Consider the following 13,199-nt stretch of genomic DNA (forward strand, 5'->3'; position numbering starts at 1 on the left):
TGAGATCAGTGTGGGTGGAACTTCTGTCCATCCCAGACTATAATCTCAACAAGACAGGGCCTTTGTTGTTATAAACCCGAGTGCTCTCCCCTAGTTTTGACAGTTCTCCAGGCCAGGTTGAAGCTGCTTTTATTTCTGTGTGTGTTTGTGTGTGGGCAGCAGAAGAAGCCTGTTGGGTCAGGGTGTACTAAAATACCCATCACCAAAGTATCTTAGCACTGTACAAAACGAAAGATCCATCGGTACATACCTTGCAGCAGTTCCTGGATCCACTGAGTAATGGCCCAGCTTGCCTTTCCAGCAGTTTAGTTTGACTTTTATCAGGGTGCTCTGGGGGCTATGAACATGAGCACTGTACAAATCCATAGTTGTTGCTGTACTGGATCAGACCTCTGCCTCCAGCATTGGCTGCTGCATGATGCTTAGAATCATAGAATATCAGAGTTGGAAGGGACCTCAGGAGGTCATCTAGTCCAACCCCCTGCTCAAAGCAGGACCAATCCCCAACTAAATCATCCCAGCCAGGGCTTTGTCAAGCCTGACCTTAAAAATATCTAAGGAAGGAGATTCCATCACTTCCCTAGGTAACGCATTCCAGTGTTTCACCACCCTCCTAGTGAAAAAGGTTTTCCTAATATCCAACCTAAACCTCCCCCACTGCAACTTGAGACCATTACTCCTAGTCCTGTCATCAGCTACCACTGAGAACAGTCTAGATCCATCCTCTTTGGAACCCCCTTTCAGGTAGTTGAAAGCAGCTATCAAATCCCCCCTCATTCTTCTCTTCCGCAGACTAAACAATCCCAGTTCCCTCAGCCTCTCCTCATAAGTCATGTGTTCCACTCCCCTAATCATTTTTGTAGCCCTCCGCTGGACTCTTTCCAATTTTTCCACATCCCTCTTGTAGTGTGGGGCCCAAAACTGGACACGGTACTCCAGATGAGGCCTCACCAATGTCGAATAGAGGGGAACGATCACGTCCCTCGATCTGCTGGCAGTGCCCCTACATATACATCCCAAAATGCCATTGGCTTTCTTGGCAACAAGGGCACACTGGTGACTCATATCCAGCTTCTCGTCCACTGTAACCCCTAGGTCCTTTTCTGCAGAACTGCTGCCGAGCCATTTGGTCCCTAGTCTGTAGCGGTTCATTGGATTCTTCCGTCCTAAGTGCAGGACTCTGCACTTGTCCTTGTTGAACCTCATCAGATTTCTTTTGGCCCAATCCTCTAATTTGTCTAGGTCCCTCTGTATCCTATCCCTACCCTCCAGCGTATCTACCACTCCTCCCACTTTAGTGTCATCTGCAAACTTGAGGAGAGTGCAATCCACACCATCCTCCAGATCATTTATGAAGATATTGAACAAAACCGGCCCCAGGACCGACCCTTGGGGCACTCCACTTGATACCGGCTGCCAACTAGACAGGGAGCCATTGATCACTACCCGCTGAGCCCGACAATCTAGCCAACTTTCTATCCACCTTATAGTCCATTCATCCAGCCCATACTTTTTGAACTTGCTGGCAAGAATACTGTGGGAGACCATGTCAAAAACTTTGCTAAAGTCAAGGAACAACACGTCCACCGCTTTCCCCTCATCCACAGAGCCAGTTATTTCATCATAGAAGGCAATTAGGTTAGTCGGGCATGACTTGCCCTTGGTGAATCCATGCTGACTGTTTCTGATCACTTTCCTCTCCTCTAAGTGCTTCAGAATTGATTCCTTGAGGACCTGCTCCATGTTTTTTCCAGGGACTGAGGTGAGGCTGACTGGCCTGTAGTTCCCAGGATCCTCCTTCTTCCCTTCTGTAAAGATGGGCACTACATTAGCCTTTTTCCAGTCGTCCGGGACTTCCCCCGATCGCCATGAGTTTTCAAAGATAATGGACAATCACATCTGCCAACTCCTTTAGCACTCTTGGATGCAGCGCATCCGGCCCCATGGACTTGTGCTCGTCCAGCTTTTCTACATAGTCCCGAACCACTTCTTTCTCCACAGAGGGCTGGTCGCTTCCTCCCCATGTTGTGCTGCCCAGTGCAGTAGTCTGGGAGCTGACCTTGTTTGTGAAGACAGAGGCAAAAAAAGCATTGAGTACATTAGCTTTTTCCACATCCTCTGTCACTAGGTTGCCTCCCTCATTCAGTAAGGGGCCCACGCTTTCCTTGACTTTCTTCTTGTTGCTAACATACCTGAAGAAACCCTTCTTGTTACTCTTAACATCTCTTGCTAGCTGCAACTCCAGGTGTGATTTGGCCTTCCTGATTTCACTCCTGCATGCCCGAGCAATATTTTTATACTTTTCCCTGGTCATTTGTCCAATCTTCCACTTCTTGTAAACTTCAAAGGAAGGATGAAAGGAACCTATACTGGATAGCTGTGCAATTGTGTACGTTGGGTGGAATTGCTTCCCAACACCTATGGGCAACCGTCTGCCCCCTGAAGCATGAGTGTGACTTTCTTTATTGTGGTTTTAGCCTTGCTTGATGCAAAGTTGACTTTTTAAAAAGGAAATGTGAATGATTTATTTTTCTCCAGACTTGAATGGCAGTGGAAGGGGGGGATCCATTTTTTTGATGGAGGTTTGCTGTAGATCAGACCTGAGGTGCACTTAGTAAAGCTGTGGGTGGTGACCCAGGAAGAGAATTGCAGTGTATTAGTCCAGCTATGTGGGGGACACATGCACAGTGTCTACCCTGTACTTTACTGGTGCTGTTGTTTACCTCCATGAGTCCTGTTTATCAAACTGTCTCCTATGCTGATATATGCCTTTAAAGTTGGGCCTCATTTTGTGCTTTTTACACTGTAGGCTTTGGTGAGCAGCAGCACCAGGGTTTGGCTGAAGAAGGATAATTGGTGATGTCCAAGCAGGCTCAGCAGGGTGGTAAGTTGCGGCACATCCCAATACCCAGCCCAGCAGCAGAGGCAGTTGCCTGGCTGAGTTCTGTACACTTGAGGTATGGAATGCCAGTATTGCAATGAGCCAGCAACCCGAGTAATATTCATCCGTGAGGTCCTCTCTTCCATGCAGTGACATTCTGTTGCTGAAAGAGCACTGTTACTGTAAACAGAATACATTTAATCCCCCCTCCCCCCCCCAGGGAAAAAAACAACGCTGTGTTAAGAGAACATTAAGGTTGCAGAGTCAAGCACTTAAAAATTTGGAGGTGCCAGAATTCAGGTTGCCTGTGCAAACTTAGTTCAGCCTCCTTGTGTACGTGGATTATTACATAGTCTTTAATGACGTGATCATGTGCTAGCTTTTCCCTAGGAACCCTGCTTCGTTCAGCTGACAGTACAGCAATGCTGAGACTCAGGAGTTCTGGGTTCTAATTTACATTCTGGGGGCCACAGACCCTTCTGTGCTGATCCCCAAAAAGCCCTGACCCTGTCTGCCCTGGCTCCTCTAGCTTGTCCTTGTCATCCCAGTCTCCCCATGGGCTTCTTGTCCCAGCCCCGCTCCCCCCCCCCCACCTCAGGGCTCGGATCCTGACTCTGTGTTCCAGTCAGGTGGCTTCTTCCTTCTTGCTGCAGGGAGAGCATTGGAGAGCACAGGCGAGACCAAGGAGCCAGCGAAAATACATTTTCTGGCTGAGGGGACCCGTAACTGGTATTGGTAACTTTTCCTGCATAAAGAAGTCAGTTGCAGAACAGGGGGGAAAGCCTGGGACTTTTATTTTCCAGTCCTGTTGGCTCTTGGGGCAGTGGAGGGCAGTACGGCTTAGGCACCCACTAGCTGCTCCTCCCAGCCATGGGGTGGAGTCAGGGAAGCCTCTGTTACCCATCCGCGTCTGGTAGTCTCCTCCAAGTAACATGGCTATTGCAAGAGCAGGCTCTCTCTAGCCCTTTTCCTGCCCAGATGTAAGAGTCCTTCAGCTTTGCCTCCTCTCATGTGCAGGCCTGGGCCTCGGTAGGAGCTTGGAGCATGATATCTTGGTATGCGGGACATGTCTGCGCCAGTTCTCAGAGATAAAGCCCTTCATTCTGCACAAAACCCACCGTAAGTCAGGCAACATCTACACTATGAATTGAGTTGACCTAACTTACATTGACATAGAGCCGCCACAGTAATTACATGGCTTGTGCGTGTCTCCGCTTTGCTCCTGGTGTCAGCGGTGTGCGTCCCCACCAGGTGCACTTGTACCAATTGTACTGTCAGTGTGAGGTATTGTGGGACAGCTTCTGAAAGCCAGCAACAGTCAATGTAAGCAACGCAATGTCTGCACTGGCACTGTATTGACCTAGCACATCAACACTGACTACATCTCTAATGGAGGTGGAGTTATTAAGTCAGCGTAGTGGGTGAGTTACATCACTGGGAATGAAATTTCAGTGTAGATGCTTACAGAGTTATGTCGACGTAAGCTGCCTTGCATCATCCTAACTCTAGCGTAGGGCAGGCCTTGTTCACTGACTTCAGAGCACCTGCACTGTGCCAGCCCTGCGTGCTCAGTCCCAGAGCTGAGAGTCATGCGAGGCTTTTTCCTTCTCCTGCTGGAATGCGTTACCTAGGGAGGTGGTGGCATCTCTTTCCTTAGAAGTTTTTAAGGTCAGGCTTGACAAAGCCCTGGCTGGGATGATTTAATTGGGGATCGGTCCTGCTTTGAGCAGGGGGTTGGACTAGATGACCTCCTGAGGTCCCTTCCAACCCTGATATTCTATGATTCACTGATGTCTGCAATCAGGCCATCCCCTGGCCTCGTGCTGAGCCACCCAGTCTTGGTGTGACGGGATCAGTGAGGTGCTTCTAACGTCCTCTTGTAGGGCATGCTTGGGATCTCTCGGGAAATGTTCCAGAAATGACAGTGCTGGTTCTTTGGGGCCATTGCTGCCTAGCCAGGCTGAGAGCGCTGGGGCTGTATACCCAGATAGAAGGGAGAGCCAGCCCAGTTCATCTCCCAGCCATGAAATGCTGCTGTCATCTGTCTGTGTTGTCGTCATCAACATGCTGCTGTAATTGAGAATGGTGGCTCAGATAGCCACAGCTCAGAGAGAGGCCAGTGACTGACTGTGCCCCTCCAATTGTTTTGGAGGCTGCGGTGAAATCCTAGAGGAGCTTGGGGACCAAAAGAGATCCCTGCCATGTCTGTGGAGAGGGAAGGGGCTCTGACAGAGCGCTTCCACTCAGGCAAAGGCAGACTCAGCCCGCTGTGTGTGTCTGTCTTCAGGCTGCATGCCAAAAAGTAATTCTGGTATTGTCCCACTACTCCTGCCCTGCCAGTGTCTTCACCCAGGCTGGCAGTGCTGACTCCAGCTAGCCCCACTGAGCCTGTATGGGGAGAGGTACTCTGTTCTTCCTTGTGCATTCCCAATACAGAGGGTCCACACACCTGGCCCCATGGGGCATGTCCTGGTGTGAGGTCTCATCACTTCACTAGCCCCATCTGTTTTAGCGCTGCGGAGCTAGTGCAGCTGCAGGCGGAACATGGCTCTGATCCAGTCTGGCAGTTCCTAAGGGCCAGACATCTAGTGCAATGTCCTGTCTCCAAGAGAGGCTGGTGCTTCAGAGGAAGGTGTAAGAACCTGGCAGTATCAGATGTGGGATAATCTGCCCCTGCATTAGGTCTCATCCCACTCTCTCTAGGGAGGTTGGATTAAGCCCTGAAGCATGAAGCTTAACATCTCTTCCCACGTTTGTTAGCATTAAGTATGATCACTCTCAGGTTTCAGAGTAACAGCCGTGTTAGTCTGTATTCGCAAAAAGAAAAGGAGGACTTGTGGCACCTTAGAGACTAACCAATTTATTTGAGCATAAGTTTTCGTGAGCTACAGCTCACTTCTTCGGATGCATCTGATGAAGTGAGCTGTAGCTCACAAAAGCTTATGCTCAAATAAATTGGTTAGTCTCTAAGGTGCCACAAGTCCTCCTTTTCTTTTTATGATCACTCTGACTTGTCTTGTTATCCCTATACATAGCCACTCCCTTTTGGAATCTTGCTAATTTCATGCTTACAACTCAGTTTCACCATCCAACTACATGTGCTTGCATGAAATAATATTTCCTTTTCTCCATTCTGAATTTTGCCGCCTTTTAATTTCATCCACTGTCCCCTGGGCCTTGTCTTATGAGACCGGGAGAACAGATGTTCCTGAACTACCTTCTCCAGACTGTTTGTTACAGGCAAAACTGGTAGCCTTACTTATTACGGTGGTTTGACACTTTCCAGGAGAAGACCCATCTCAGGTGCTTATAACTTTGCCAAACTATAATTTGGGTTGGAATTTTCCATGCTGGGTGTCTGCCTCCAGCAGAATACAGGACGAGGACACGGACGGGTTGGAGGGGATGGGACAAAAGGGGTCAAGTTTGGGGCAAATGGGCAGAAGTCTATGCCCACTAGATCGCACTCCCCTTCTCTTAGTCCCCTCCCTGGGTGTGGTAGATGGAGGATACATTTCCCCTTCATTGGAGAGGTGGCTGATCATCGCCCAAGCAACAGGCCTGTGTCGTCAATTCCGGCAGCTGTCAGCACCTCAGTGATTGGGGCACTTGATGAAGTTTCACCCCACAATAGATGTGACCAAAATTAAGCCCCATCACAGCGGCTCAGGTGGAGGAGCAGGGCTGAGCCACGCGGCCATGGCTCAGGCTGTTCTGTAAAGTCTTTGAAAAGATCTGTAACTGGAGCTATGCTGGCACTCTTCAGTTACTGGCCTGCCCTGTAACTATCTCACAGGAGCATGCAGCTACGTACCCACCTCCTGCATCTTTCATGAACTCTAGTGACTGGAGCCTGAGCCTTGTCTGTGCCATGGAGCCCCTTGTACTCTGGAGAAGAGCAGCTGAATTGGATCTGGGCCTATAGCTTGTGTTGCCTGGTGGATTGATTTGAAATCAAGGCCATTTAAATCACTGATGTTAATCAGTTTTTCCATTCGTACTTCAGTTATTTTCTGAAGAGTGGTGCTTTCTCATTGGTTGACATAATCATTACGTCTGGATTTTACAATTAAATAGAACTTTGCAGCAGCTTTGGTACATCTTTGCTACCTTGGAGGGCTCAGTATGACTATACATGTTTATTTAAGCAATGATCTAGATGAATATTTTCACATTCTTATTGTACATCTGTTACCCACACAAAATTCTGTTACTCACACACTCAAGGGCACCAACCTTTACCCAGTTCCTAGGGCTCAAGGCGTAAACCTCTTAATTTAGGCACCTAACTTTACCCTTCTGTGGGCTTTGGGCTCTACTCCTCCACGGACTCAGAGCAAACACGCTTTCCCTGTGGACTCAGGGCTTAATCTTTTGCGGGTTTATGGGGTCTTTTACCAGTGAAAGAGCCTTACACAGTAATATACTACATAACCTCTGTTTATTAACAATCACCAAAAATAGACTGCACACTCTACACATATAGTGCTCACCACTCCCAGTAAGACAGATGAACTTTTCTTGATGGCCAGTCAGGATCAGGTTCATCTGGGGGACTCCAGTTTTTGCATTGGAGCGGTGTTGAGGTCTGGCAGCTCTGATCTTTGGGGCTGTGTCCTAGAGTTGGTTCCCAAAGAACTTCCTTTTGGACTCCAGTTTATATAGTGACATTTGAATCCTATTTAGCTGTACCTTAACCAATCATTACTAAAATTTTACTAACCAATCCTAATATAGTGTAACAAAATTCTCTAACCAATCCTGTCCCACCACCTTACTTTACACATAGCAAAATTAATTATGTAACAGACGGAAACAATTAACTAACCAGACAGAGACCATACAGATAAACAATAGGGAAGTGGGGACCATAATGACAAACCAATAAAGAAATGAGGATTTCACAACTACAACTATTGATAATGATTTCCTGACAGACAGGATGCTGTCAAACTAAGTTTTCTTTAACCCTCTTAAGATCTGTTTCTTTATCTGGTGATAGTGGGGGCCGTTAGGATAGGGTCTCCTTAACAGCCGGATCTGACATTGCTTTAATGTAATGTAGATGGAATGTGAGGATGTGACTTCCTGCTTCTCAGCTAATGGCTGCTGGTTGGCGGCTCTTTTAATCTGGCTGCAGACGAAGGCTTTAGGCCTTACAATATGGCTGCAGACAAAGGAGCTCAGGTTGGTCCAATAAAAGATGATCCCTCACCTACCTTGGCTCTTGGATTATTTCAGGTCAGCCTGAGATAACTTTCAGATATGCTTAAGTGTGACTGGAGCTTAAATTCCTAGTCTCGTCAAGTCTCTTGTAAAGGAGACGGTCTCGTGACTCTCTGACTGTTGTACCATATTTATAAAACGAGGCCTCAATAGTTCTATCATCTCTCTCCTCTCTCCACCCCTGGTTTGTTCTTGATTCAGAAAAGCAACCTTTAACTCCTGCATTTTTGAGAGAGGCTCGTGGATTCAGCATATTTATTTTTTATTTAAATATTTTCCAGGGTTATAATAAGTTTAGGCTTTAACATGTTTTGTCTTAAATTCAGGTTTCATTTGAAACAGGTTTATTTTTAAAAAGAAAAAATCTTATTTAAATAACATAAAAAAACCCTCATAAATCAGAAAATCATCAGTCTATATCCACCTGGCTTGTTGTGCCAAAGGACTGTTCCTAGCAGGCCATGTGTGGGATGCTGGCCGCCCTTCTGGCCTTCAATTGGATGCTCTTGATTTGGCTTGGGGAGTTGGCTCTGAGGAGCTTTCTCCCCCTGTGGAGCTGGGAGGAGCTCAGTGTTGTACAGCATATTCAGCACTCCAGGTGCTCGAGGCAGCTACGGGGGCAGACTGCACTGCTTGTTCCTAATCTCATGCCATAAATGGCCCTGACTGGAGCAGATCCCTGACCTGCAGAGCTGTCTGAGATACGACAGGAGCAGCAAGTGGTGATGATGCGGGGGGGCTAGGAGGCTGACGGTGAAGGCAGTAAGATCCTGCGGGCACCAGGGGGACTGGTTACTATGGGTCTTTGGGGTTCCTATGTCCTTGAGAGGCTAGTCCCAGCTGCTCAGAGTTTTTTCTGTTGGTGTCTATGGGGAAGCGAGACTATTTGCGGTAGCACAGAGAAGAAACTGGGTACAAGGGACCTAGCATGGGAGCCCCTAGATTAGGTGATTGGAATAGAGCTATCTGGATTGTGGGGCTCAAACGTACATAGAATCATAGAATATCAGGGTTAGAAGGGACCTCAGGAGGTCACCTAGTCCAACCCCCTGCTCAAAGCAGGACCAGTCCCCAACTAAATCATCCCAGCCAGGGCTTTGTCAAGCCTGACCTTAAAAATATCTAAGGAAGGAGATTCCACCACCTCCCTAGGGAACGCATTCCAGTGTTTCACCACCCTCCTAGTGAAAAAGTTTTTCCTAATATCCAACCTAAACCTCCCCCACTGCAACTTGAGACCATTACTCCTTGTTCTGTCCTCAGCTACCACTGAGAACAGTCTAGAGCCATCCTCTTTGGAACCCCCTTTCAGGTAATTGAAAGCAGCTATCAAATCCCCCCTCATTCTTCTCTTCCACAGACTAAACAATCCCAGTTCCCTCAGCCTCTCCTCATAAATCATGTGTTCCAGTCCCCTCATCATTTTTGTTGCCCTCCGCTGGACTCTTTCCAATTTTTCCACATCCTTCTTGTAGTGTGGTGCCCAAAACCGGACACAGTACTCCAGATGAGACCTCACCAATGTTGAATACAGGGGAACGATCACGTCCCTCGATCTGCTGGCAATGTCCCTACATATACATCCCAAAATGCCATTGGCCTTCTTGGCAACAAGGGCACACTGGATATGAGCCTAATTTGTCTAGGGCCCTCTGAATCCTATCCCTACCCTCCAGCGTATCTACCTCTCCTCCCACTTTAGTGTCATCTGCAAACTTGCTGAGGGTGCAATCCACACCATCCTCCAGATCATTTATGAAGATCTTGAACAAAACCGGCCCCAGGACCGACCCTTGGGGCACTCCACTTGATACCGGCTGCCAACTAGACATGGAGCCATTGATTGCTACCCGTTGAGCCTGACAATCTAGCCAACTTTCTGTCCACCTTATCGTCCATTCATCCAGCCCATACTTCTTTAACTTGCTGGCAAGAATAGTGTGGGAGACCATGTCAAAAGCTGTGCTAAAGTCAAGGAACAACACGTCCACCGCTTTCCCCTCATCCACAGAGCCAGTTATCTCATCATAGAAGGCAATTAGATTAGTCAGGCATGACTTGCCCTTGGTGAATCCATTCTGACTGTTCCTGATCACTTTCCTCTCCTCTAAGTGCTTCAGAATTGATTCCTTGAGGACCTGCTTCATGTTTTTTCCAGGGACTGAGGTGAGGCTGACTGGCCCGTAGTTCCCAGGATCATCCTCCTTCCCTTTTTTAAAGATGGGCACTACATTAGCCTTTTTCCAGTCGTCCGGGACTTCCCCCGATCGCCATGAGTTTTCAAAGATAATGGCCAATGGCTCTGCAATCACATCCGCCAACTCCTTTAGCAACGCATCCGGCCCCAGGGACTTGTGCTCGTCCAGCTTTTCTAAATAGTCCCGAACCACTTCTTTCTTCACAGAGGGCTGGTCACCTCCTCCCCATGCTGTGCTGCCCAGTGCAGTAGTCTGGGAGCTGACCTTGTTCGTGAAGACAGAGGCAAAAAAAGCACTGAGTACATTAGCTTTTTCCACATCCTCTGTCACTAGGTTGCCTCCCTCATTCAGTAAGGGGCCCACACTTTCCTTGACTTTCTTCTTATTGCTAGCATACCTGAAGAAACCTTTCTTGTTACTCTTAACATCTCTTGCTAGCTGCAACTCCAGGTGTGATTTGGCCTTCCTGATTTCACTCCTGCATGCCCGAGCAATATTTTTATACTCATCCCTGGTCATTTGTCCAATCTTCCACTTCTTGTAAGTTTCTTTTTTGTGTTTAAGATCAGCAAGGATTTCACTGTGAAGCCAAGCTGGTCGCCTGCCATATTTACTATTCTTTCGACACATCAGGATGGTTTGTCCCTGTAACCTCAGTAAGGATTCTTTAAAATACAGCGAGCTCTCCTGGACTCTTTTCCCCCTCATGTTATTCTCCCAGGGGATCCTGCCCATCAGTTCCCTGAGGGAGTCAAAGTCTGCTTTTCTGAAGTCCAGGGTCCGTATTCTGTACAGGGTCCAGGGTCTGAAGTCCACGGTCCATGCAGGCTGCACACAGCTCTTACTTAGGTTTTGTCTACATTAGGGCAGTTTGTGGGCCCTTTTCTGTACCATTACAGCTCCACCAGGGGAATTGCTGGGCAACAATGGAAGCTGCAGCCTAGACAGTGCCCGGGATTAAACAAATGCTGGTGAAATTGCCTGAGACCCATTACAATTTTCCATTCTCCTTCCTCCCCAACAACTAGTCCTCTGTTAAGGTCACTTTTTTATACCTACCTGTGGGGTTTTGTCACTTGCCCCTTCACTTTGTAATGCCCTCCTCACTTTGGCTAGTTAAGATCCCATGCTTCCTAGGCACACTTGCCAGCCGCCCGTGCTCTGAGATTCCTGAAGAGTGCTGTGCAGACAGGCTGTTTCTCATTTGCGCTGTCTCTGTCTGCAGGCGCACACAGTGGGGAGACTTGGTAACAGAGCCCAGTGCACACCCACTCAGGAGAGCAGGCTGCGAGCCTCCGAAATACAAGATCCTCCTGCAACGTTAGTTGCAGTGTTGGCTTGAGAGGACAGTTTTCCCTGGCCTGGGCACGAGGCACCAAGTAACTGTTACTCACAGGGGCTGGGTGCAGAAGTGGGGTTGACAAATGGAGACTCTTTCCAGGTAAGCTGGTCCATGCTATGCAGGGTCTGTACTGAAGGGAAGCTGACTCATGGGAATTACTGTCCTGTTAAAAGTCATCTGGGATTGTGGCCAGCAGCATCCAGTAATGCTAATAAACCTTGTTAGTTTCTGTTGGAGGTGATGACTATTGCATTCCCTCTGAAGGGCATAGAGTGGCCCAGGGGGTTAATACGTGGGCCGCGGTCTCTGATCTCGGTGTGTCTTGGACCACGAGTGCAGGTGAGTTTTGGGCCCAGTCCAGCCCCTAGCAGATACTCAGTCTTTCTCCCTGGACCTGGATATGTTCCGGAATCAAGTGGGAATCCGCTGTAATATTTTTATGATGCCAGTGTGTGCTTCAGTTTCCCATGGCTGCCTAGTGGAGGGAAAGGTATTGAGTCTGCTCTTGGGGCAGCGCAGGATACGAGGGGTGGGTGTCCCTTTGCTGTCTGGGATGCAGCCAATAGGACCAGTAAGGAACTGTCAGGAACCTGCTGTATTGATGCAGATTCCTGAAGAGACAATAGAGCCCCCCCCAGCAGGGAGGTTGAGCAGAGACCAGCTCAAGAACGAAGGACTTCTGGAGGAAGCTGGCTCTCTCTCCTGGGACTCCCTCCAGGTCAGAGGGACAGAGCTGAAGCTGCAATCGCACTGCAGCTTGGCTGGTGTGTTGTGCTGACTTGGCCCCAATGGACTGTGCTTTAATCTTCACTTCTCTGTGCTAGCCCAAGGCCTTCCCGGGCTGTGTCCCAGCAGACTAATAAACCCTGCTGTGCGTGGAACAGGCTATTTGGGGTCATTGCAAATACTTTCCAGACTGAAGAGCAAATGCATCTCTGCCCAGGGCCTGACTCGCAGGGCAGAGCTTGGGGTGTGAAGCAGGAGGGCTGGAGTCCAGAGGCTCAGGCTAGGAGGCGGAGGAAGAGGGGCTCCTGTGGGGTGCGGCACACTGCAGGGGATCCTCCAAGGGACCCTGGGGCGTAGCAGTGATTGCTACATCACTGCTCGGCCCCTTTGAATCCTGCTGTGCTCTTTGATTGGGCTCCTATTCTGTGCGGCTGGGCCTGCAGCAGCTTTCAATGTTCCGAGCGCCCCCACCCCCAAAGAGTGATGTGGCAGTGACCCCTCTACCTGGCCAAGGAACAACATGGCCAGCATCCAGCTGGAGCCCTGGCCAAAGCCAGTCTTCCCCTCGCTAGGGTTGGAGTCCTTTGGAGTTTCAGGGGTCACCCAGCACCGTGATCTCCCATATAGCACCGTTCTAGTGACCTGCCAGCAGCCCAGGGTAGCTATACTTGTCTGGGTGGGATTCCACACCTGCCTGATCCTGGGGGGTGGTCCCAGAAACCCCCAAAGGAAGGTGGCAGGGAGTTGGGGGGTGTAGGAATTCCCTTCCTGACCCTACATCTGGCAGTCATTTCAGCCCCGCGCACATGAATCTCCAGGGTGCTGT

Source organism: Natator depressus, chromosome 12 (genome assembly GCF_965152275.1).
Source record: "Natator depressus isolate rNatDep1 chromosome 12, rNatDep2.hap1, whole genome shotgun sequence".
In the NCBI taxonomy this organism is placed as follows: domain Eukaryota; kingdom Metazoa; phylum Chordata; order Testudines; family Cheloniidae; genus Natator; species Natator depressus.